At 38.3% G+C, this 26,049-nt stretch overlaps 1 long non-coding RNA gene across 4 annotated transcripts in view; it reads right to left on the bottom strand.

Annotated features, from left to right (window-relative positions):
* The window catches only part of LOC106144923 (uncharacterized), a 128,605-nt gene that overhangs the window by 10,458 nt on the left and 92,098 nt on the right, over positions 1–26,049 (bottom strand). For all 4 annotated transcript variants that reach the window (XR_013426573.1, XR_013426576.1, XR_013426575.1 and 1 more), the window contains one exon: positions 10,374–10,474. This is a non-coding gene — a long non-coding RNA (uncharacterized LOC106144923). The remainder of the gene's footprint in view (positions 1–10,373; positions 10,475–26,049) is intronic.

Genomic DNA, 26,049 nt, shown 5'->3' with positions numbered 1-26,049 from the left:
ATTTAGAGCCACTAACTTATTCCAAGCTCCCTGACCCTGAGTCTGCTCCCCAGACTCACATTCCTGCGGAGCATGTGTTTGAGACAAAAGACCCTATGAAAATCCAGACACTCTATAAAACTTGAAAAAGATCTTGATAAAAAAATAAAAGGAAATATTATTTATACATTTTTAATTTTTTATTTATTCAACAAATATTCAATGAGACTTTATCCTATATTTCAGGATAGCCCCATTAGGTCTTGGGGACACAGATATCTGAAGATGTGTCCAAAAGTGCATGAGGTCATCTCAACTCACAGGGAGCCAACAGTTCAGGAAAAGAAACATAAGGAAAACCCAACACAATATGTAAAATATTAAGGAATGGGTGGGATTAGAGTTGGCATTTATGTCTTACAATTCAAATAGGCAAGAACTATAGCTATATTTTCTATATCTATTCTCATCTTGCACCCAGTTCCTAGTGAAAACACACACACACACACACACACACACACACACACACACCCCACAAATCTTCAAGTTTTCAATAAAAAATAACTCAGGCTTTCTGAATTGGAAAATTTTCTTTTAGGTAAATAGTCATTTTCTGAGTTCACATTTCTCATTAGGTTTGTTTCCTCTTTCCAAAGGAGCTCTGGCTATACACCTGCTTCCTCCCAGATGGTGCCTGGGTGCAAAGGGAACTTCCTATCCTGAAGGCATTAAGCATGAACTGTGTACTCCATCCAAATGAAGTATTTCTGGTCTGGTCTACAGACTGATGTCCTGTCACAGGGTCTGCTGATGTGTGGCTGATCTCCCTCTGTGTCTGGAACACTAGGTTGGCCCCTAGGGTTGAAGCCTTGGGTCCCTGGCCCCCCTCAGTATCCTCCCTTGTCTAGATCATCTGCTCCTTCAGCATATCTGCATTCCCATTCAGGCCATACATAATCAAATTCCTATTGGTAGCATATGGACAACGGCCACCAGAAGCATGGTCCAAAGTGACAGCATAGCCACCTGCTCCCACATTGCTTCCATTTGCTTGGTCTGCTGGACAAAGTACCACGTACCAGGAAGCCTCAGATGACATTTATTCTCTCATAGTTTTAGAGACTAGAAGTCTCAAAGTGTCAGCAGGGCCATGCTCCTGCCAAAATCTCTAGGGAAGACCCTTCCTGGCCTCTTCCCATTTCTATCAGCTCTTGGTATTCTTTCATTCAGGGAAGCATCACTCCAATTCTGCCTCCATCTACACATGGTCTTCTTTCCATTTCTTTTAGGTAAATAGTCACTCATTTTACAAGTTCACACTTCTCATTAGGTCTGCTTCCTCTTTCCAAAGGAGCTCTGGCCATATACCTGTTTCCTCCCCAGATGGTGCCTGGGTACAGGGGGAATTTCCTATCCTGACGGCATCAAGCATGAACTCTGTGCTCCACACACTGTCCCCTGGACACAAGTGAGGTATTTCTGATTTTGTCTGGAGACTCATGTCTCTCCTCTTCTTATGATGATACTAGTCATTGGATTTAGGGCCCACTCCAAATGCAGATGAAAGCAAATTTGGGGAAAGGGGTCTACTTAGCCCAATACACACACCATGCTGTCACAACAGTCATGCCAAATCTTTTCTAAGAGGCTCACAGACTCCAGGAGAAGCAGAGAACTTACCCTAAACTTTCCAGAGACCCAGACCATCTGGTTGTTACCGAATCCTCTTCAGGGGTTCTGATTCCACCAGTAGAACAGATCATGCCCATGAAAACTTCACTATATATTCCATTTCTCCCCCAGCACTGGGGGAGGGTGGCTTCTCTTTTTCCTGAGTTCTCTCTACACTCACAGCAAACATTTTATAATCTGCAAAGGCCTAGCTTGGCTCTCGTTATTTAAGATCTGAGTCTCTTGATAGCCCTTTTCTCTTTCAACAGAGTCTGCTTTCAAGACTAGTGCCTGGTTATGGATTTTTTAAAACTAATCTAATTTGAAGTTTAAAAGTGAACCATGATTCCTCTGTCCTACGTTATTCCTACCATCCCTGGAGCCACTGATTCATATGTTTGCAGCTACTGGACAACCAGGAACTGGGGACTTTCAGGAATGAAAGAAAAGGCCCACACCAACCCAAGCAGGACCCAGGCTCACATTAGACCCAGGTCCTCCCCTCTACCCATGGGGCAGACACCCGCCAAAACCTACTCTCTGGCACAGGACCACCTCTTCTGACCAGTAGAATATCGCAAGAGGTCAAGCCTAGTGGCCCAGATCCACACATACTGGCCTGTGTGGGACCCAGGCTGACAGTGGGCCCAGATCCACCCCTCCACCAACAGGCACCTGCCAGGGCCTAGCCTCCAGCACAGGGTCACCTCTTCCGACCAGCAGACTACCACAGGAGCCCAGGCCCCACCCAGATCTGACCACACTGACTTGCACAGAACCCAGGTCCAGGGTAGGTCGAGTTCACCCTTCCCCCACCTGGGAGCCTAAGCCTAACCCACTTCCTTCTTGGACCCTGCAGTCATCACCATAGCCTTCCCCACACAGTAGCCCGGAACTTTTTGACAATAGACAGAGCCTAGAAGAAGTTGCTTCTCAGTGCAGGCATCCCAAAGAGAGTGTGAGGCCCACCCTTTCAGCTCCATCTCTGTAAGACATTGCTTCCATCTTGGGGCATCTTAACTATTATCTCGAGTTACCTCAGCTATTGCCACCACCACCTTTAGATGCAGTATCATACATTGAGGGACATCAGCAGGATCTGGAAGCCCAACATCAAGGTGAGGTACAGACAATCTGTACAGGCACTACAAGAATAAAGGGAAGAAACTTTAATATCTCAGATCCACACTGCAAGAAAGGAAGACACATAGACAACATGAAAAAACAAAGGAGGAAAGTGCCCCAAACAAACCAGGATACTATAATAACAGAATCCATGGACAGTAAAGTTGATGAAATGTCAGAGAAGGAGTTCAGAAAGTTCATAATTAAAATAATCTCTGAATTAAAGAATGACCTAAATGAGCAAATACAGGCAAAAATTGACCACTCCAACAAAGAGATAAGAGAGCAAAAACAGGTAGCAAAAGATTACTTCAAGAGATAAACTCTGAAAAAAAAACCCAGTCAGAAGTCCTTGAAATGAAGGATACAATAAATCAAATAAAAAACTCAATAGAAAGCATACCAACAGACTAGATTACTTGGAAGAAAGAACGTCAGATAATGAAGACAAAGTATACAATCTGGAAAATAAAGTTGATCACACAGTGAAGAAAGTTAGAAACCATAAACAAAACATGCAAGAATTATGGGACAGCATCAAAAGACCAAATCTAAGAGTTATTGGGTAGAGGAAGGCACAGAATTTCAAACCAAAGAAATGCACAATCTCTTCAATAATAATATCAGAAAATTTCCCAAGCATGAAGAACAAGTTGGAAAACCAAATCCAAGAGGCTTATCAGATACCAAATGCATAAAATTATAATAGATCTACACAAAGGCACATTATAATAAAAATGCCTAGCATACAGAATAAGGATAGAATTGTAAAAGCCGCTAGAGAGAGGAATCAGATCACATATAGGGAGAAACCAATTCATATCTCAGCAGATTTTTCAACCCAGACCCTCAAACCCAGGAGATCGTGGAACAACATATACCAAGCTCTGAAAGAAAATGGATGCCAACCAAGAATCTTATATCCAACAAAATTAAGCTTTAAATTTGATGATGAAATAAAAACCTTCCATGATAAACAAAAGTTAAAAGAATTTACAACTAGAAAGCCTGCATTACAGAACATCCTCAGCAAATATTCCATGAAGAGGAAATGAAAAACAATGATGAAAATCAGCAGAAGGAGGTATTACACTGCCGCAGTCTGGCTGGGCACAAAATCACAAGCCACTCACAACCTTGTAGATTCAAACAGCAATTCTTTATTCCCGAACTCACACTGGCACTCTACACACACGTTGGGAAAATCCACACTTCCACTGGGCTCTGTATCCCAAAATACTCTCTGAATCCCGGGAGAACACAACAGGGATCTCAAGGAGCAGGCGCGCCTGAGGCAGCAGGATATGCCCTATTCCCAGCAGGATACACCTTAAACCTGGAACCGCCCTAAACCCTGATCTGCCCTAAACCCGGATCTGCCATGGTCCTTGGGCAAGGTCACCTTACATGCAATGTCACTGCAAATGACCTGGGTCATGCCATGCGTCATTCCTACTTGGCAATGGCTCTCAGCATTACACTAAAGGAAAATCTAATTAGAAGAGAAACCAAGTCACATTAAATACCAAAAATAAACAAAAATGGCTGGGAATACAAATTATGTCTCAATAATAACCCTGAATGTTAATGGCCTAAACTCACCAATCAAAAGAAATAGGCTAGTAGATTGGATTTTAAAAAAAGACCCAATAATATGCTGCCTTCAAGAGACTCATCTCATAGGAAAAGACATCCACAGACTGAAGGTGAAGGGTTGGGTAAAATCATACCACTCACATGGACTGCAGAAGCAAGCAGGAGTTTCCATATCATATCAAATATCAAATAAAAGTAGACTTCAAACTAAAGTCAATCAAAAAGGATAAAGAAGTACACTACATACAGCTCAAGGGAATTATACACCAACAAGACTTAATAATTATAAATTTATATGCCCCAAACAATGGATCATCTATGTTCATCAAACTCTTCTCAAGTTCAAGAGTCAAATAGACCACAACACAATAATTTTGGGTGACTTTAACACACCTCTTTCATCACTAGATAGATCTTCCAAACAAAAGCTGAACAAAGAAATTATAGAACTAATTAATACAATCAATAACTTAGACTTAACTGACATATACAGAATGTTTCATCCTTCAACAAGAGAATACACTATCTTCTCAGCAGCACATGGATCCTTCTCTAAAACAGACCATATACTATGCCACAAAGCAACTCTTAGCAAATATAAAAAAAGTAAAGATACTACCCTGCATTCTATCAGATCATAATGGAATGAAATTAGAAATCAATGATAAAATGAGAAATAAAATCCACTCTAATACCTGGAGACTAAAAAATATGCTACTGAATGAACAATGGGTTGCAGAAGACATTAAGGAAGAGATTAAAAAATTTTTAGAGGTGAATGAGAACACAGATACAACATATCAAAATCTCTGGGACACTATGAAGGCAGTAAGTACTAAAAGGAAAGTTCATTGAATGGAGTTCATTCCTTAAAAGAAGAAAAAGTCAACAAATAAATGACTTAACATTATATCTCAAAGCCCTAGAAAAAGAAGAACAAATCAACACCAAAAGCAGTAAAAGACAGAAATAATTAAATATCAATATAATTGATATTATTAATATCAATAATTAAATAATTAAAATCAGAGATGAAATCAATAAAATTGAAACAAAAGAAACAATTGAAAAAATTGACAGAATGAAAAGATGATTCTTTGAAAAAAATAAATAAAATTGACAGAACCTTAGCCATGCTAATGAAGAGGAGAGAAAACTCAAATTACTAACATACATGATGAAAAAGGAAATATCACAACAGACACTACAGAAATACAGAAGATAATAAGAAATTATTTTGAAAACTTGTACTCCAATAATATAGAAAATATCAAAGGCATCGACAAATTTCTAGAGTCGTATAATTTGCCCAAATTGAATCAGGATGACATACACAATTTAATCAGATCAATTTCAAGTGTTAAAATAGAAGATGTCATCAAAAGTCTACCAACTAAGAAAAGCCCAAGACCAGATGGATACACAGCCAAGTTCTACAAAACCTTTATAGAAGAACTAATACCAATACTCTTCAATTTATTTCAGGAAATAGAAAAAGAGAAAGCACTTCCAAACTCATTCTACGAGGCCAATATCACCCTGATTCCAAAACCGGGAAAAGACACATAAAAAAAGAAAACTTCAGACCAATATCTCTAATGAATATAGATGCAAAAATTCTCAATAAAATTCTGGCAAATCTAATACAAAAACATATCAAAAAGATGGTGCTCCATGATCAAGTGGGATTCATCCCAGGGATGCAAGATTGGTTCAACATATGTCAATCAATAAATGTAATTCATCACATCAATAGACTCAAAGATAACAATTATATGATCATCTCAATAGATGCAGAAAAAGCATTTGACAAAATACAGCACCCTTTTATGATCAAAACACTAGAAAAATTAGGAATAACAGGAACATATCTCAATATATCATAAAGGCTATCTATGCTAAGTCCTAGGCCAACATCATTCTAAATGGAGAAAAATTGAAGGCATTCCTTCTAAAAACTGGAACAAGACAGGGATGCCTTCTTTCACCACTTCTTTCTTGAAACACTGGCCAGAGCAATTAGATGAAAGAAATTAAAGGAATACACATAGGAAAAGAAGAACTCAAATTGGCACAATTTGCTGATGATATGATTCTATACCTAGAAGACCCTAAAAATTCCACCAGAAAACCTCTAGAACTAGTAAATGAATTCAGCAAAGTAGCAGGATATAAAATCAACACCCATAAACCAAAGACATTTCTGTATATCAATGACAAATCCTCAGAAAGGGAAATGAGGAAAACTACCCCATTTACAATAACCTCAAAAAAATAAAATAAAATACCTGGGAATCAACTTAACAAAAGAGGTGAAAGACCTATATAATGAAAATTACAGAACTTTAAAGAAAGAAGTCAAAGTACACCTTAGAAGATGAAAAAATCTACCTTGCTTATGGATAGGCAGAATTAATATTATCAAAATGACCATACTTCCAAAAGCACTATATAGATTTAATGCAATTCCAATCAAAATCCCAATGACATTCCTCATAGAAATAGAAAAAGCAATCATGAAATTCATCTGAAAAAATAAGAGACCCAGAATAGCTAAAGCAATCCTTAGCAGTAAGAGTAAAGCAGGTGGCATCACTATACCAGACCTTAAACTATACTATAGAGCAATAGTAACAAAAACAGCATGGTATTGGCACCAAAACAGACTGGTAGACTAAAGGTACAGAATAGAGGACACAGAGACTAACCCACATAATTACAGTTATCTTATATTAGACAAAGGTGCCAAAAACATTCATTGGAGAAAAAATAGCCTCTTCAACAAATGGTGTTTGGAAAACTGGAAATCCATATGCAACAAAATGAAATTAAACCCTTATCTCTCACCATGCACAAAACTCAGCTCAAAATGGATCAAGGACTTAGGAATAAAACCAGAGACTCTGCGTCTAATAGAAGAAAAAGTAGGCCCTAATCATCATGGATTAGGCCCCAACTTCCTTAATAAGACTCCTTTGGGGGCTGGGGTTGTGGCTCAGTGGTAGAGTGCTTGCCTAGCATGCACGAGGCACTGGGTTTGATCCTCAGCACCATACAAATGTAAAATAAAGATATTGTGTCCACCTAAAACTTAAGAATAAATATCTTTTTAAAAAAAGACTCCTTTGGCACAAGAATAAAATCAAGAATCAATAAATGGGATGGACTCAAACTAAAAAAGTTTCCTCTCAGCAAAAGAAACAATCTGTGAGGTGAATAGAGAGCCAACATATTGGGAGCAAATCTTTACCCTTCATACATCAGATAGAGCATTAATCTCTAGGTTATAAAAAGAACTCAAAAAGCTAAGCACCAAAAAAATAAATAACCCAACCAATAAACGGACCAAGGACCTGAACATACATTTCTCAAAAGATGATATACAATCAATCAACAAATATATGAAAAAGTATTCATAATCACTAGCAATCAGAGAAATGCAAATCCAAACCACTCTAATATTTCATCTCACTCCAGTCAGAATGGCAGCTATTATGAACACAAACAACAATAAGTATTTGCAAGGATGTGGGGGGAAAGGTACACTCATACAATGCTGGTGGAACTGCAAATTGATGCAGTCAATATGGAAAGCAATTTGGAGATTTCTTGGAAAATTGGGAATGGAACCACCATTTGACCTAACTATCCCTCTCCTCGCTCTATACCCAAAGGACTTAAAAACAACATACTACAGGGACACAACCACATCAGTGTTTATAGCAGCATAATTCACAATAGCTAAACTGTGGAACCAAGCTAGATGCCCTTCATTGGATGAATGGATTTTTTTAAATGTGGCATATATACACAATGGAATATACTCAGCAATAAAAGAGAATAAAATCATGGCATTTGCAGGTTAATGGATGCAATTGGAGAAGATAATGCTAAGTGAAGTTAGCCAATCCCAAAAAATCAAATGCCAAATGTTTTCTCTGATATAAGGAGACCAATTCATAGTAGGGTAGGGAGAGGGAGCATGGGAGGAATAGACAAACTCTATATAGGGCAGAGGGGTCGGAGGGGAAAGCAGGGGATATGGGTTAGAAATGATGGTGGAATGTGAAGGTCATTATTATCCAAAGTACATGTATGAAAACATGAATTGGTGTGAATATACTTTGTATACAACCAGAGATATGAAAAATTGTGCTATATATGTGTAATAAAATTGTAATGCATTCCACTATCATATATAAATTAAAAATTAATTTAAAAAAGAATGAAAGAAAAGTGTCATGGTTTAACATTACCAGTATACTCCCTGGCACATCAGCTGTGAGGTCTATGGAAGCATGTACGTGGTACATGTGGTCCTCTGAAGGGGCTGTGTCCTGTCTTTAGTCACATCATGCCTGGCTGATGTGGAGACTGATGTCAGCAGATGTAACTGTATCATTTCCTTATATACTATGTTGAATGACTATGGGTGTCTAGAAAGCTTCATGCTAGAGATCTTGAAAAATAAGTGTGTAGGATTTTGATCAAGGGAAGTAGGCAGGAAAGGCTATAAGTAAAGGGCAAAGACTGGAGGTGCCAAAGAGATTGGCATCTCAGAACTGGTGAATCCTGCATGACTGGGATAGTGGGAGAAGCAACTCCCACTATAGAAAGGTAAGCTGGGCAATCACTGATGTGCTTGGGTGACATGCTGCAGAGGTGGGTTTTCAATGGGAAAGAAATGGAGAGAGGCCATACAGGCTGGAAATAGAATGTGCTTGGAGAGTCATTCATATGAAATTCATGTTTTATTAATCTGTAACCCAGGGGAAACCAGCATGCCTGGGGGACTCTTCCCGGTCCTTTGGAGACTGATGTCAGCAGATATAACTGTATCATTTCCATTCTTAAATATGCCCTCTTGTTCCTATCCTCATGGACTTCAAATTGGGCCAATTCACTGTGGCATTTTTGAGATTCCCATGTTTTTACTTATACTAAGCCTAGGGGAAATGCCATACAGTCAACTAGGCCACAAACTAGGAACAGTTCAAAGAAACAAACTATTTCACAAACAAGAAATGCTTCATTTTTTTTCAAAATGGTTAAAGCGAATCAAAATGCTGAATCATGAGACCGAAAAAAAAATATGTCAAATGACAGATACATTTGTTCATCAAATTTAAAGTTTTGCTATCCTGATAACTGCAAATGTGGATAATTTTGCCAGTCTTTGTTCCATGACAAAAAGAATCAGCTTCCCAAAAAGGAAGGTTTTACATCAGCACTTTTTCTCTGCCTTTTAATGAAACATTGTCTATTCCAGCAAAAAGGATTTGTGATGGAACCAGTTTTTCTTCCTGGTCCCCCAAACAAAGACCTAAATCTACTTTGTTCAAAATCAAGAAATACCTTTCTATCTTAAATACCATCAGGCATCATATTATCTCTGAGTGTCTAATTATTCTACAGATGTTCAAAGACAAATCAGACCTGCATTGTTTATGAGTATTGTGTACCTCTACGCAATAAAACTTGAGGATTTTTTTTCTAATGTCTTTACTTTATATATTATAGCTTCTTTCAAAGAGGAGAATTGAACAAAAATGAAACTGGAAAATTATAATAGAATAGCTTTTATGACATTACTAACTGGTAATATCTGAAATAATAATGTATGAAAAGATCCTTTTTAAAAATTATCCACAAAGTTCTCAAAGAACTGTGTAGTCAGTGGAATTTTTTCCTGGAAAAGTGTTGTAAATGAGGCTGATGCAATTGTGAGTAAGTTGGGGAACCCAGCAAGTATGGTCTGAAATCATCAGAAATTTCCAACAATGAATTGAACAGTTGATAGTTGAAGTTCAACCCACTGACCCTGGTATGCAATTCAGATTTTATCCATCATTATTCCATAAATCAGCCAAAATGCTTCACTTTCTAGCTGATATTTCCACCCTTGATCTGGGACTCATGCCATCCCCTCACCTCATATTCCCACAAAAGCATACATCCATCAATTGCTCCTTGGCACACACTCCCAATATTTTGAAACTCACGTCAAGTCTTGCCTTCATAAAGCCTTCTGCAGTCACTGGTAATTCTGTCCAATGCTAGAATGGTCTCTCCATCCTCTGAGTTCTTACAGCACTTTGTGTCCCTGCAAAAGGTAAGTAAATAATATGAAAGGCCAGTGGAGGGCTCAAGGAACCCAGCCTCAAGTGATCCAGAGCAATTTATTTAAAGTGGACTGTTTTAAAAACACAAGTGAGTTTTAAATTCTCCTTAATCTATTTATGGAGACCACCAGTGGCCCAGCACATAGTATGTACCCCAGCTACATATCAGCTGGAGTCACATAGCTGATCAACAGAGAAGGTTCAATAAAGATATCCAAAATAATAACTAAACGTGAATAAAGTCAAATTCTTCTCCCACTATTGCTAAGAAAAGTTTAGGTGCATGGTGTCTCTAACCCTCTAAGCTTGTAGACCTGACCATCTCAGTATGAGATTCAGTCTCCTTAGAAGGCATATGGAACACTTCTGATTCCTGAGCCTGTCATTTGGAGTCCCCTATCCTGACCTCAACAGGTTTCCCAAAATCTTTTTTTCAGACACATACTCCCACTCTTCAAGAGGAATTCAGGTGAATTCCACCTCATTACATATTTCCATAAGAAGGAAATTCTGTGATGATTTAACCAGGTGAGATGTGTTCATTATTTTAGATTAAAAATTAGTTGGTTGTTACCTCATAGAGTAATAAATACTTCTTTGTGTAACCTGCTTGACACAGATAAACCCTATGAAATAAAAAGCCAGTCACATCTGTCTCTACACATAATAAGAAAGTGTTTCCTCTAAAACTTTGTTAACATATGAACAAGCTTTAAGTCCTGACTATGTGTGGCTACCTCTGAATTATAAATAGCAGTAAAAAGAAATAAATAAACCCAGGAACTGGGGAAACATAAGAGAAGATAGCTGGAAGAAACATCAAGAGAAGACATGATGTCTCAAGCCCTCAGCATATCAAAGCCAAACAGCTGAATTGTGTGTTAACTTTGTGAATGAAAAAGCAAAGATCATTTAGAGGAAAACCACTTTCCCCGGTCCCACAGCCTTTCTCCCCAATTTATTTCATCATTACTCATTCCTATATGGGGCATGCCCACCTGTCTTCTCTGTGGATAAATGTTTAATGTTGAAACCTCACATGCTCAGTCTGATTTCAGAGGTGTGAAAAAACATCCAGGACATGCACTCCAGCTTCCTCTTCTCAGGTGCCCAGAGTCCTCCTTATCCTATTGTAATTTGGACACGAGCAGTCTGTCTCTCAAATTCTAAGCTTATTATGAGTGACTTAAATGTCATTCCTGAAAATCCTTAGCAAAGCAGATGAGTTAAAAATGACCTTAACAAATCATCTTCCAAGAAAAGAAAAATGATGCCTGTCACCTTTAAAAAGGCAACTAGTCAATAACAAATAATGAGCACGTAAGAATGACAATTCTTTTTTCCCACATGACACTAACTATATGCAGTAGCACAGTTTTCAAAAGAGTAGTACAATTTACTTTAGTACAGTTTACTTTTCTTAAAGGAAACTTGTGAGGAGGTAACCAAATGCATGGAGCAATCTTCACATTGGAGCAATAAGTAATTTGTTATGTATTATTTGTACCAGTCAGTCAAGATGCACAGATTAACTAGAAGATAATAAAGACCTGTGAAATTGGGACAGAAAAGTAAAGGGTTTTGAAAAGAAGGGCTGAAGGGAGTAGAAGTGGAGTGATGATTTCTGATCCTTTCCCTACAATGCCTTTTTAAAATAAACTTTAGAGTTCTAGTTAATGATGGCAGCTTAAAGACACTCAGCCTTTGTTATCTTGGTGAATCCCACAAAAACCATAAAGAGAACAGGACAAAGACAGAAGCAACATGGTAAGAGAAACTGGAAAACAGATGGATGAGCAGATGGATAATTGACTTATAAACCCTAAGAGAGAGAGAGAGAAGGTGTGGCTCAGTGGGAGAGCACTAGCCTAACATGTATGAGGTCCTAGGTTCAATCCCCAACTCTGAAGAGGAAAAAAAGAAACATTCCAAACCAGCTCCAGGTACCCTTGGGAGTGGGTGAATGTGGGGTGACAGAAAGGCTATTTGAGAGGCAGTTAAGCTTTATTCTGACCAAGAGTAGGGATGACATATTGAAAACATGAGCAGAGCATGCATGAAGGTTTCCGGACTGATTTTGAGACCTTCCCTACCTTCTCTGCTACCCCAGGCCTATTTCCACTCATTTCCTAGACACTGTCCAGACTTTTTTCCTCTAGACAGGACACTAGAGGCATCTTCCCTATAGAATTCTGGTCCTAGTGAAAAATACCCTAAATATACTTATGTCAAAAGAAATGCTCCAGCCAGATCACTCTAATTAGGTCCACATTTGACAGGCCTCATCACCCAGCCATTGACTTTGAAGCAAACCCACTCACAAATATACACAAAGGGCCTAGGAATGGGCATTAAAGAAGAACTTCTAAGATGAAAGAGAGAGGCCAAAACAAATAAGCAGAAAACAGCAACCTGGAGAAGGCAGAGCTTATGAAAAGAGAAAAAGGAATTTAAAAACAAACAAAAAAAAAACACCCTATGTTCTTGGAAATTAAAAGTATGATGACAAAATTGAAATCCCAAGGGTAAGAAGTTAATAGTGTAGAACTTTTTCAGAAATAGAGCCAAGGCAAAGAGATAGGAAAGTGGCAAAGGAAAAAAGATATGAAAACAAAAACAGAACCCTTCAGGAAGTCTAATATCTGAACAAAAGTATTTTGAATAAACCATTCGTTGTTCTCTACTCAATATATGGAAAAGAAGAAATCAGCCAAGAACTCATTGAGATTTCCCAGAGTGAAAGAAAAGAATTTCCAGACTGAAAGGCCCACTGAGATCCCAGGACAACAGATGAAAAGAGGAATATGTACTGTGGAATTTTACACAATTAGGAATAAGAAAAAATTCTACAAGCTTTCAGAAAAAGAAAAAAGAGAGTAACCAAGTTTCAACAAAAGTATAAAGAATCAGAAAGACTTTGTGTTTCTCAATAGCAACCCTGGAAATGATGCAGGTAAAATGTTTTTCAATCCAAACTTTATACAGTCAAATTACAATTTAGTGTGTGTGTAGAATAAAGCATTTTTAGACACATAAGATCTCAAAACACTTCCTGTGCTAACTTTCTCAGGAAAGTATGAGATATTAGAAGATGTGCCCCACCAAAGTGTGAGAATCAACAAAGAAAAAGACATTGGATCCAGGAAATGGGTAATCAAACCCAGAAGAGAGGCAAAGGGAATTTCTGGGATGATAGTGAAGGTTGTTATTGTTTGGATCTAGAATGTTCCCCAAAGGTTCATGTGTTAAAGAATTAGTCCCCATGGTGGCACTATTGGGAGGTGGTGGTATTTTTAAGAAGTGAGGTCTAGAATAGAAGACACAGAGACAAACCCACATAAATATAGTTATCTGATACTAGACATAATGCCAAAAATATATGTTGGGGGGAAAAACAACCTTTTTAACAAATGGTTCTGTGAAAACTGGAAATCCTATGTAGAAGAATGAAATTTAATCCCTATCTTTTACCCTGTACAAAAGTCAACTCGAGGGGCTGGGGTTGTGGCTCAGTGGTAGAACCCAGCATGTGTTCCATCCTCAGCACCACATAAAAATAAAGAAATAAAATAAAGACCCACTGGCCACTAAAAATATATATTTAAAAAAAAAGTCAACTTGAAGTGGATCAAAGACCTAGGAATTAGACTAGAAACCCATAAAACTGCTACAAGAAAATGTAGGCCCAACCCTCAAATATGTTAGCACAGGAACTGAATTCTTAAGAAGACTCCTAACACACAAGAAATAGAATTAAAAATCAATAAATGGATGGCATCAAATTAAAATTCTTCTGCACAGCAAAGGACATAAGAGCTTAAGAAGAGCCAACAGAATGGGAGATAATATTTGCCACCTGGTCCTCACATAGGGCATTTATATCCAGAATATACAAAGAACTGTAAAAACTTCACACCAAAAATACAAATAACTCAATCAATAAATGGACAAAAGAACTAAACAGACACTTCTTAAAAGAAGAAATACAGGGCTGGGGATGTGGCTCAAGCGGTAGCATGCTCGCCTGGTGTTCGCGGGCTGCTGGGTTCAATCCTCAACACCACATAAAAAAATAAAATAAAGATATTGTGTCCACCTAAAACTAAAAAAATAAATATTTTAAAAAAGGAAGAAATACAAATGGCCAACAAATATATTTTTAAAATGTTCAATATTTCCAGCAATTAGGGTAATGCAAATTAAAACCACATCTCATTCCAGTAAGAATGGCAATTATCAAAAATACAAATAACAATAAATGTTGGTGAGAATGTGGGGAAACAGGCACACCATACATTGCTGGTAGGACTGCAAATTCCTAAAGAAAAAAAAAGTAAACTGTAAATGGATTGAAGAGGGATCAGTGAAATTGGAGGGAGGGAAGCAGTGGATGGGAATGGGAGGAATTGCTGAGTACTGAATTAGAGTGGATTGGATTCCATGCTTTTGTGATTATGTCAAGGTATATCCTGATATTGTATCCTAACAAGAAGAAGAAGAAGATGAGGAGGAGGAGGAGGAGGAGGAGGAGGAGGAGGAGGAGGGAGGAGGAGGAGGGAGGAGGAGGAGGAGGAGGAGGGAGGAGGAGGAGGGAGGAGGAGGAGGAGGAGGAAGGAGAAGAGGTCTAGTATGAGGTTTTTAGGTCACTGCGGGACTGTGCCCTTGAAGGGGAAGGTGGGACCCCAGCCTCTTTCTCTTCTCTCTTTTTTCACATCCCAGCCATGAGGTGAGCAGTTCTGCTCCTCCATGCACTCCCACCAGACTAGAGGCACAAAGGCAATGGGGTCTACTCAATGAAGGATTGGAATCTCTAAAACTATGAATCAAATAAATCTTTTTATAAATTGATTATATCAGGTATTGCTTACAATAATGGAAAGTTGACTAAACACAATGAATGGCTTATAATCATCCCAGTGTGGAACAGGTCATGAGATTCTAGAATCAGCAAAACAATCAATTTGATTGTCTTAAGCATTTAGGTACTAAGCAGATTTATACACTAGGAACAGGTTGGGGAAATGTTGATTAAGAAAAAACTAAACAAAACAACCAAATAGAAAAGGTAAATAAAGTAATCATAGTATACTACATGGTTTGGTTGTGAATAGCATTATTTAAGTCTTAAGAATGCAAAAACTGAATATTGATATAATCAAGTGTTAGAGGTAATATGTAAATAAAACTAAATTCCTCTCTTCCTTAGTGGAAAATATGCAGATTATTTCTAACACCAAAACATCAATAAAGATAAGCATGCTGTTTAGAAACATGGAGGTAACTAACAAAAGATTTTAAGAAATTTACTTGCAAACAGCAGGAAATGTGGAGAAGTTGGGAGTGAAAGAAAAACCCCTATCAAGTTTTTCATTCTTACTATTGATTCCTTAAACTATGTCCATATTTAATTTTGTTTTTACAAAACTATTTTTTAAATAAAAAGGAATGTTATGAATACCTCCCTGTGTATTTACTTGTACTGAAAAAGAATTTAGTAAAAACTTTTATCAATAATACATTTTAAAATACCCTTGAACTTCATTAATCAGAGTGGCATTTATATACCATGAAAAAATAGATTACCATGTAAGCACAAAACATGTAATGATTCATTCACAGATGGTGCTTAGTGCATGTTTAAATTTGCTTTAATAGTTAAAACTTAACCTCACTAAGCCTCAGTTTCCCATATATGGTGTCAAGAGTAGGCATGGTTGTTCATTTTCTCTTTGGGTTCCAAGATTTCCAGCTATTTTTTTTTAATTTTTTTAGTTGTAGGTAGACCCAATATCTTTATTTTATTTGTTTGTTTTTTATGTAATGCTGAGAATCGAACCTGGTGCCTCGCATGTGTTCAGCAAGCGCTCTACCACTAAGCCACAACCTCAGCCCAAGATCCATCTTTTTAATAAAGTCCCTTTTATATGTGCTGGTCTGACTAAGTGTCTAACATACCCTAATGAAAACAGGTATACTACACAAAGGTGCATAGATGCACAATTGGTAAATAATAGACAAGATTTGAAACTAGTCCAAGGACATTCCATTTTGCTTTAAACAGATCCTTATAATTTTGCCTCAGCAACTCTTTAAATAACTTAATATATTAAAATAGCTCTGTCTTTAGGAATGCCTTGTCTCATCAACTATAAGATAATCTTACTTTGACAGTGAAGCTATTTAGTAGATTTGGATTTGCAAAGCCTATAGGTGAAATGTTACTTATTGTCTAGTGACTGGAAGAAGCAGTTCCTTTGGTTATGGCCACAGGGACCCACCAAACTGGGTTTTCCCCAACCATGAATACCCAAAGAGACTAAACTAGCACATGGTCTTAGTATACATGCTTTTAATAAACAAAAATACCATTAAAATATCCCAAAATAAATGAACCAAACATATATTTCTCAAAAGAATACAAGTAGCCAATGAACATAAGAAAAAAATTTTTCATTGTATTTAGCAAATTAGGAAATGGAAGTCAAAACTACTGAGATTTCATCTCAAACCGTCAGAATGGCAGTCAACATGAATAAAACACTAATAAATAATGAAGAGGATTTGGGGGAAAGGATCATTTTTAGATTCTTGGTGGGGTTGAAAATTAGTATTACCACTATGGAAATCTGTATGGAGATTCTTCAAAACACTAGGAATAGAACCATCATTTGACCTAGCTATACCATTTCTCAGTATTTAGCCCAAAGAATTGAAGTTATCATACCATAGAAATACATAGATATTCATGTTTATAGCAGCCCAACTGAAATAGCCAAATGATGGAACCAATCTAAGTGTCTGTTAATGGATGAATGGATAAAGAAAACATTTTATATATATTTATATATATATATATATACACACACACACACACACACACATACACGCAATGGAGTTTTAATAAGCCAAAAAGAAGAATGAAGTTATGTCATTTACAGGAAAATGGATGGAACTTGAGAGCATTATTTTATGGTTTAGATATGAGGTGACCTCAAAAGTTCATATGTGAGGCAATACAGGAATGTTCCAAGGTGAAATAATCATATTATAAGAGTCATAATTTAATCCAGTAGATTAATCCATTTGATGGGTTGATAATTTGACTGGATTAGTGGGTGGTAACTGTAAGCAGGTAGGGAGTGGCTGGAGGAAGTAGGTCCCTGGCTTCTTGTACTCAAACTCTCTCTGCTTCCTGGCTGTCATGAATTGGGCAGCTTCCCTCTGCCAGGCCTTTCCACCAGATGTTTTGCCTCACCTCAGGTCCAGAGCTATGGAGTTGGTCAATCACAGATTGAATCTCTGAAACTATGAGGCAAGATAAACTTATCCTCCTCAAAGTTGTTCTTGTCAGATCTTTTGGTCACAGCTACAAAGAGCTAGCACAATTATGTTAAGCAAAATAAGACAAACTTAGAAAGTCAAGGGTCATATGTTTTCTCTCATATGTGGAAGCTAGAGAGAAAATGGGAAAGAAAGGGGGAAAGGAGATCTCATGAAAATCAAAGAGAGACCAGTGGAGTAGAGAAAAGGGACCAGAGAGGAAGAAGAGGGGAGAGAAAGAGGAATAATACTAATATTATTAGAGAATAATACTGATTTGATTATATTGTTATATTGTTTGCATGTATGAATATGTGACAAAGAATTCCACTATTATGGATAACTATAATGCATTAGTATAAAATATGGAAAACAAATATTGTTAAAGAAATCAGAAGCACCAGCAAAAGCTATTATTGTATACATGCATATGTGCTTGCAGGGAAGAAAAAAATTCCAACTATACTGGTAAACTTTTTTCAATTTCTTGGGTTTTGTGTCTGTAATATTTGCAACTTTCTAAACTCTTTGAATAAAGAAAAACAAACTTCTGCCCAAGAGCAGGAGGGAACACATATAAGAATGATTATCTAAGCCCTAACTGTAATTGTTTTTAAAAATGGAAGCAAGCAGCTGGGTGTGGTGGCACATGCCTGTAATCCCAGTGACTCAGGAGGCTGAGGCAGGAGGATTGCAAGTTCAAAGCCAGCCTCAGCAATAGAAAGAAGCTAAGCAATGCAGTAAGACCCTGTCTCTAAATAAAATACAAAATAGGGTTAGGGATGTAGCTCATTGGTTGAGTACTCCTGAGTTCAATCCCTGGTATCCCCCCCAAAAAAATGGAACCAAGCAAATGTCCATCCATGTCAGAATGAATAAATAAACACACTGCAGGATATTCACACAATCTAATACCAAATGATAATGAAAATGAATTAGAGTGATACATAATAGTGTGGATGAATCTCAGGTTCAAATATTTGAGTGAAAAATGCAAGTTGCAGAAAACTCAAACAATATGATTTCATTTGCCTACAGTCCAAAGCCATGCAAAACCCAGCAATGTATTGTTTTTAGAATATAGGAAACAATGGAAAGATACTTTAGAAAGGAAGTGAACAATAAATGGAAAATTCAGGAGAAAGGCTATATATAAGAGAAAAAAATGGACTCCAGAAAGAAACAAGGGACCCAAAGGTAATGCTAAATGCAGGTGTTCCTCCAACAGAATTCTTCACATATCACATATATTTTATGAATATTCTTTATGAATACCTAATCAAAACAATTAAATGAGACAATGACTAAGTAAAACACTCAAATTGGTGGCTGGCATATATTAGGTGCCTATTCTTCTAATTCTTGCTTCACTATAAATATATTAAAACAAATCTGAACAATAGTAAATAGTGGTTTTCTTTCAACTCCAACAATTGCTGGCAGGTTGAAGAATGCCACAGGATTGGATTCCAAGTCTGTTCAAAGTGAAGAACTTCCAAGGCCCCTCTACTCCTGGTTCCCAAACTTACAATACCCATCAAGGTCATTTATACCAATTCAGCTAAAAATAGACATCTGGAGGTGTTTTGTTCTTTCCTCCCTCTTGATTTCTACCTCTATGGTTCCCTTTTTGAATGGAAAATAATCCTTCTGTGAAAACCATGAGAGAAGCCAAAGTCCTATGCTGGAAGAAATAAAAATCAAGGAACAATGGAGACCTGCAAAGTAGTATACTCTGTCCACTTTGGGTGTCCTGCATCACTACCTGATATATAACAGGCAGAAAAGGAGTAAAGATAATGATTTGCTCAAACTGCTCTTGGAATATATTCTGGCCCTAATATTATAAAGCCCTAATATTATAAAACAATTGTTACACAAAAGAGCCCCAAACCAAGGAGAGTTGCAGGCAATGTTGACATTTTAGTAATGGAGGCTCTGACATTGGTCTTCTGTCTCCAGTTTTGCTTTTTCTCTTTCCATAACCATGAAGCAGCTTGGAAAACAAACAAACAAACATACAGGTTTTATTATTTCATCCAAACAGACTTTAGAGAAGTGGCATCCAGACAATAGAATTTTTAAGCTAATTAAAATGATGGGGAAGGAAAAAAAACAAAACAAAACAGAAAGACAGGCAAAGATAGTTTTTGCTGGCTTTGGAAGGTAGTAACAAGAGAGAAGAGAAAAGGAAAATGAGCTCACCCGATCTTTGCAGTGTGGGAGAGGCAAATGATAAGTAACAGGGTCCACTCATTGCTCAATCATTAAGCATCTACTGTGTGCCAGGCTCTGTGCTAGGGAAAACAAACATAGTCCCTGTCTCTGTGGAGAATACTGCTGAGCAGGGAAAAGCAAGAAGCAAATTGGTACTACCTCATGTGAGGAGGAAGCAGGGTCTGTCAGGGCAGCACACAACCCCCAGGCCGGCAGCATTCAGAAAAGTCTTCCCAGAGAGGTAACATCTAGTCCCAAACTCTAAAGAGAGGTAAGAATTAGCCTGATTCTGCCAGCTGAGGCAGGGGAATATGATGTAGGGGCAGAAAGTCCCAATCTAAAGAATGGCAGATTTGGAGGCTCATTAAACAGGAAGACATCTAGTTCAGAAGGCCGGGACAAAGAATGAAAGGAGGGCAATTGGTGCCAGGTTCATGTGCTCCATAGTTTAAGTTCTACAAGACAAATCCAGAAAATGCACAGCCTTCTACCTTCAGAGCCCAATTCAGAAGTCATCCACCCCATCTGTGTTTCCCATAGTGCTTTGCACTCTTGCATAATTCAGCTGCAGATATCATAAGGGCTAGAAGGTCTGGTTATGACAGGACAGAGATTCAAGGCACACAGACAATAAAAACAAACCACAATTGCAAGATTTTTTTACAAGAAAAGAAAAATCAGAGACAGACATACCCACACACTCAGATCTGCTATTCTTACAAACTCCTCCATTACTTTAAGAGGGGCCCCAAGCATTGCAAAATCTATTTTGGGAAACAATGGCCTGTTTTATTGCCTACCTGTTATTGAGAAAAGCTTTGATGAAGTGAATCAGCTAGGCTTTTTAGATTTCCATATCTCCTCACAAAGAGCATTAGACTTGTTTATCATAAGAGACTTCTGAAGAGGACTAAGAAAGGTGGCCAATATCTGCTTCCTACTTATTTAGTCCTGCACTATCCCACCTTCTCATGGAAGCTCTCTGGCCCTTTAAGCCAGAATGTGTCAGGAGCCAACTGAGCTATATCTGTCCAGGTACTATTATACATTTGTTTCAACCATAATTATACCTTCTTGCAGACAGAACCAGTCTGCAGTTTGCAAAGCAGGGCAATCTCATCCAGGCACATGGGCCCGGCAGCTGGCAGAGTTCAGTGAGGTGGCTCTACCATCTGGTACTTAGAAGAAAGGCCCTGAGGCTCACACAGCCCCAACTTTTAAGCCCCAGACTTCATCAAAGCAAAGCAAGTAAGTTACACCTCCATCCAATTCTGTTCAGCCCCTCTAGTCACATGGATTCATTTTGTGACTTCTCGTTCTCTTCAAATTAGCCCTTGATACTCATTTTGGCCTGATATCATCAGGATAAAAATGCCAGGTCAAGGGGAGGGACTGAGAGTGGGAAGCAAAGAAAATCCATAGTATGATTTGTCTTAAGGTCTCCACAAGTCCTGGTGTCAGCCTTAACTGGAATATATCCTGTCCAGAGGCAACATTGCTAGAAATAACAATGGATTATTTTCCAAAATAATAATAATAATAATAATAATAATAATAATAATAATGTCAAGGCTAAAGCTAAATCATTCTCTACTTTTGTCATCTTAAAAAAAAAAAAAAGTATTGCTATAATTTAGATCTGGAATGTGCCCCCAAAGGCCCATGTGTTAAAGGCTTAGTCTACAGTTTGGTGCTATTTGAAGGCGGAAAAACCTGTAGGATGTGTGGCCTAATCTCACATCTTTAAGAATGGTAGTCATCAAGAATATAAACAATAATAAATGCTGGAGAAATGTGGAGGAAAAGGAACACTTTAATACTGTTGATGGGACTGTAAATTAGTACAACCACTATGGAAATCTGTATGGAGGTTCCATACAGAACCATCACATGATCCAGCTATACAATTCTTCAGTATGTATCCTAAAGAATTAAAGTCATAGGGGAGTGGGGGAGGGGAGGGGCATGGGATAGGTAAGATGGTGAAATGAGACGTTGCACAAATAATGCAACTCTACATCCTGTACAACCAGAGAAATGCAAACTTGTACCACATTTGTGTACAATGCAACAAAATGCATTCTGCTGTCATGTATAACTAATTAAAAAAAATTTTAAGTTAATATATAAAAAAAGAATTAAAATCATGCTAGGTGCAATGGCGAACACCTGTAATCCCAGTGGTTCAGGAGGATCCTCAAATTCAAAGCCTGCCTTGGCAATGGTGAGGCACTAAGCAATTCAGTGAGCGAGCGCCTGTCTCTAAATAAAATACAAAATAGGGCTGGATGTGGCTCAGTGGTCAAGTGCCCATGAATTCAATCCCCAGTATTCTGCCCGCCCCCCCAAAAAAGAAAAGAAAATTAAAGTCATCATACTATAGTGGTACATGTATACCCATGTTCACAGAAGCACACTTCACAATAGCCAAACTATAGAACCAGTCTGTCCATCAACGAATGAATGGATAAAGAAAATGTGATATATATATACACAATGGAGTTTTATTCAGCCACTAAAAAAATGAAATTTAGTCATTTGCAGGAAAATAGATGGAACTTGAGACCATTATGTTAAGTGAAATAAGCCAAACTGAGAAGGTCAAGGGTCATATTCTTCTCTCATATGTAGAATCTAGGGGGGATAAAAGGAAAAGAAAGGTGGAAGGAATCTCATGAAAATCAAAGAGACCAGTAGAGTAGATGAAAGGCACTAGGGGTAGAGAGAAGGGGAGGGAAAGGGAAAATACTGAGGAATGATATTGAGCAAATTAGATTGCTATATTGTGTGCATATATAAATATGTAGCCACTAATCCCACCATTTTATGCACAACTACAATGCACCAATAAGAAATGTGGAGAAAAAACAAAGAAGTGGGTCCTAAAGGGAAGTTTCAGGTCACTGGGGGCATGCCCTCAAAGGGGATTGTGGGACTCTGGCCTTTTCCTTTTCTTTTGTGAACAGCTTTAATCTACCTCATATTCTCCAGCATGATGTTCTGCCTCACCACAGGCCCAAAAGCAATGGGACCAACCCACCATGGACTGAAACCTCCCAAACTGGCAACCAAAATAAAACTTTCTTCTTTATAAGTTGATTCAGATAATTGCTACAGTAATGGAAAGCTGAGTAATACGGATGTATTCTAAACTAATAGTGATTATTTCTCCTATCACCAAATGCTAACAATGCCTAGCACATTAATTACTGGCACCTGTGCCTGCTTGTTTAGAAAAGGAAGTTCCAAGAAATCAAGACCTAGAAGCACAGGCCTGAATTATCCAGTATAGGACACTTCTCAATATATTCCTGCTCAATCAGATGCCTAATCATATGTAAGTGTGACTCACATATGGACTCTATTAATGTAGGGACCTACTCATTTCTAGAATCCCATCTGGGAATCTCCTGTTAGAAAAATATATTCACCCTGTAGATTTTGTTAAAGATTTTTGTCCTCTCTGTGGGAAGACATTTGGAGATGCCACTCAGCAACAGAGACTTGAGAGACCAGATGGCTGGTAAAACAGGAGGCTATTCTCAACCCAGGGCCAACAGGAAAGCTGGAAGGCAGATCCCAAATTTAGTTTGAAACCTGGTGCCCAACAATGTAAAATTAGAAACTCCTTTGAACCATCTGGATCTTTTAAATAAATACCTGTCTGTCCAATCCTCAAAGTCTAGCTCCTTTCCTCAGACACAACATCTGGTCCATCCTTAGTACCTAGGGGAAGCTTAATACAAGCTAGCTAACCAAAACTATTTTAATGGCTGCCAATCTAAGGATTCTAAAGTTCTTTGGAATCTTTCTGATTCCAACATCTCTTTCACTTTTTTTTTCTTCCCACCAAAGGATCAAGTACACACATGCATACATGCACACACATGCATGTACACACACACTGTACCCCTATCTAAAATGTTTCACTGTATTACTGTCCTTCCAACAACCCACCCATAATGGTCTCTTGTAATGCCAGATTCAGGGGACCCCAATAGACCTCCAGGAGCAGAATCCAATACAATCACACAAGAGTCTTTATTTTCTTGCAAGTTGGAGCCTGGACTCACAACCGTTTCTGGCCCAACAGTCACGAGGAGTCCTGGTCCTTTTGTTCAATGAGATTTTATAGGTTTTTTAGGTATACTCTATGCGTCACAACATCACACAGCAAATCATTCCACACCTCGGGAAAATCAAACAACAACTCTTAACATTGATTAGCACATTCTCTGGTGGGAACATGTTGGGTAGGGGTGATTGGTTAGTACAAGAGGGGGATTCCTTTGAACTTATTGGTTTAATCTGTGAGGGGGTGTTTGTGCTAAACTACATGGTTTCCTTTCATGTTACCAACCACCATAAACTATGGGGGGCGGGGCGGGGGGCGCGGTGTCTTCATCTGGCATCCCAGGTATTTTCCCTGTCTCATGCTGATTGGTGGTTGCTAGAGGTTGCTATGGGTCCTCACCTAGTGTAACTGAGTCTGGGACACCTGGCACTGAAGATCTCTCCTGTTATTTACAGACAAACAACTCAGCAGGGTGGCTATGTGCCTAGGAGTGCTCTGTGGGTTTTTCCAAGGACAAGGGTCACACCCCCTCCTTCTGGACAGGCCTTGAGGTAGAAGCTGTTTTCAAAAATGGAGTCACATCAGTTTCTTAGTCTTTCCTTTTCTACACCTCTCCATTTTCTATAATTTCTCCCTCCCCTTTTCTGATAGTGATATAATTTATCTGTGACCCGCAAAATATCAAAACGTCACTCCCTGCATGAAGTTACCACCTCTAAGTACTATGAAACATGGTGTCCCAAATCAACATACATCTGAGATCTTCCTCACCCAAATTCCCTTTTCCAATTGGGCAAACATGACCTTCAAACCTCTCCCACCACATACAGGTTTGCCATGTGCTAACCCTCCCTTGACTGGAGATGATGTAACCTAACGAAACTAACTAATTTCTTCAGCAAAATCTTCATATCTTGGAAACAAAAGTAAAAAGAGGCTGGAGTGCGAGGGTTGGTAGTAAAGACCCTAAGAAAGGAAAAGCCAGTAAAACCTTCCTTAATTTGTCCCTTTTCTCCCCCATTCAAAAGGCCTACAGAAAAGTAAATGCACTCAGTAAACTGTTAAATTTACAACACAAATATAATCTAAAATTGTTATTTTTGCATAAAAATACTCTAATATCATAGAACTAGTATGATTGGTTACTCCATCAAATGAGCTCCTCCTCTGTGACAAGGTAATTCGTCCACTCAGTCATATTCTGCTCCACACTCCCCTATCCTCCATGTTGTTAGATACAAGTTTCCACTCATTCTACTTTCAGAAAGACATGTAATCATTCTCTTTTCCTATTCTCTTTTAGCCCTGCTTTCTATCACTCTTGACAGAAAGCTGAGGCTTGACTTTTCTCTTATTCTAGGAACTGTCCCTACTCTGTCATTGTGGATCCTCCAAGAAGCAGACACCAGGATGGGATTATCCATATAAAATACTCCTTAGGACAGATTCCCAGGAAGAATGGGGAGCAAGGGAGGGCCCTCAGATCACACCTGAGTAACACTTGTGTCAGGAAAATAAAGTAGGAAGAGCATCAAACCATACTGCAGTTTTGGGTCAGTAGTGGACTGGTGGGCAGTATCCAAGCATAAGTTCCCCATTAGAGGAGCCCCTCATCCAGCAGAAATAGTACTCTGTGTTTGATCAGGGACAGAGACATCCTGGGGCAACCATGGCTTCAGCATAGAATATTGGGGAAAAGACTGTCTCAACAAAGGTACAGGGACAATAGATAAATAAGGAAAAAAAATGTAACTTGACTCCCTCCCACACTATTCGTCCAAATAAGTTCCAGGTAGACTGGAGATCTAAATAGGAAAGACAAAAACTATAAAGCTTTTAGAAAATAATATAGGAGAATTCATGGCTAAGAAAGTGTTGTGATGGCAAAAGGTGCAACTTATGCAGTCGAGGGGGAGAAATAAAGAATGTCCACACGCTTCTGCC

Source organism: Ictidomys tridecemlineatus, chromosome 10 (genome assembly GCF_052094955.1).
Source record: "Ictidomys tridecemlineatus isolate mIctTri1 chromosome 10, mIctTri1.hap1, whole genome shotgun sequence".
Lineage (NCBI taxonomy): Eukaryota > Metazoa > Chordata > Mammalia > Rodentia > Sciuridae > Ictidomys > Ictidomys tridecemlineatus.
The sequence above is the reverse complement of the archived record's forward strand: the minus strand, read 5'-3'. Positions and strand labels throughout refer to the sequence as shown.